The sequence below is a fragment of the Akebia trifoliata genome, chromosome 12 (assembly GCF_017979445.1).
Source record: "Akebia trifoliata isolate Shusen 1 chromosome 12, ASM1797944v1, whole genome shotgun sequence".
Lineage (NCBI taxonomy): Eukaryota > Viridiplantae > Streptophyta > Magnoliopsida > Ranunculales > Lardizabalaceae > Akebia > Akebia trifoliata.
The window spans coordinates 2,565,597-2,567,328 of NC_141386.1; the positions used below are offsets into that span (position 1 = coordinate 2,565,597).

The following is a 1,732-nucleotide window of genomic DNA, read 5'->3' on the forward strand; positions in this document are numbered from 1 at the left end:
TCGTAGTTACAGATTATACCTTTTCACCCAAACGAGAAATATAAGTACCACGGGAAACTTAACTAGGTATTACATAATATTAATAAAATTACAAAAATACCCTTGGGATGGAATAGTGTAGATTCATGAGACACTAGTATAATTTTTCTATTTATTACCTGAGGAGTAAAAGATGTCGAGCAAAAGTTGAGATCTTGTTTCTATTGATATTTCCATATAGAATGATCATCATCAACCCCATCATTTTTTATTTTATTTTTTATATTGGGCTCTAGGGTGAAGTATAGGTCAATTCTCAATTAATATGAAGTTATAATTTTATAGGTAAGGCCTGATTCTCCACATCATGAGTCACATTCTAATCCACCAAGCATACAGACAGGTCCTTGTAAGGTGAATCACTTACAACGACCACATGATTGTGTTGCCGAAGGAAGAGTGATAGGTGCATCTAATGCAGATTCAGATAGTTACGATATTCTTATAGATGAGGTCCTTGATGGGAATGTGATTCTACAGAGTGGAGAAGGAACATTCGCTGATTTGACATGCGGTGATATTATTGATTGGCTCAAATTTCGAATAAAGTTTTACTGAACAGAGGTACTTTTCTTGCTTTATATTGTACATAGACACTAAACATAAAAAATTATAATAAAATAATTAAATGTTTGACAATGATAGTTATGAGAACTCTTTTATTTTGTAATTTGATATATTCATCTTTCTTGCATAATTACTTGGATTGCTTTAGATAGTCGGTGTCACTACTATATATCTGACAATGTTTTTAAAATTTTCAACCACAGATTTCGGCAATATGTTGCAAGAAGGAGGAATGTATGTTATCCTTAAGAATCACTACGTCATTCTTCCAAGGATCGAGAAAGACAGATGTTGGTTTTGATTTCTACAAGTCAAGTGAAGCGAAGGTGGTAGAAGATATTTTTCAGAAACTATTTTAAACATTGGGATGTGTATTAAAATCGACACCATGAAAACGGTACATGTTGACTATGATTGCACATGTAAAATTTGAAGGAAAATGGTTTCCATTTGAAAAATGTAAATTTTTGTTTTTTTTTGTGTATTTATTTATTTTGTTAAATTTAAATTTTTTGTCCAATGAAAATTGTCATTTTCTTTTTAGGTGAAAAATATTAAAAATGACAAACAATAACGGTTAATTTAAAATAATAAAAAAAAAAAATCTGACAAAAAAACGACGGCTCTAAGCCGTCGTTTATATCTACTAATAAAATTTGAATTCGACAAACAAAATGACGGTTTTGGGCCGTCGTTTTATTTTGACAGACCATAACCGTCGTTTTATACAACACTTTCTTGACACGAGCCAACCGTCGTTCATTAAAAACGACATCGTTATTTACAACTGCTCTTGCGACGGCAGGGGCCGTCATTTTTCTTAAAAAACGACGGCTTTGGCCCGTCGTTTTTTTGTAAAATATGACGTAGTGAACTCTCACTTTATAACTAGAGATTTTAACTTGTAACTCTTAAAAAACAAAGTCGTGATAATCTGATTACCCATGTCGTAGATTCAATAGACTACTTGACGTGACAAGTTTGGGAACTGTAGATCTGCGCTCTTTGGGAAATACACATTCCCTAGAGATACACTTTTTATGGGGAAGTGTAGCCATGTATCTCGAGGAGTACAGATCTACAATTTCCAAACTTGTCATGTCAGGATAGTCGATTGAGTTTGCCA

At 32.9% G+C, this 1,732-nt stretch overlaps 1 long non-coding RNA gene across 1 annotated transcript; it reads left to right on the forward strand.

The window, feature by feature from the left end:
* The first annotated feature begins 321 nt into the window (after nucleotides 1-321).
* Nucleotides 322-1,080, forward strand: LOC147388587 (uncharacterized). Its single transcript, XR_015170823.1, has 2 exons — nucleotides 322-603; nucleotides 810-1,080. It is a non-coding gene; the product is annotated as an uncharacterized LOC147388587 (long non-coding RNA).
* Nucleotides 1,081-1,732: the final 652 nt, after the last annotated feature.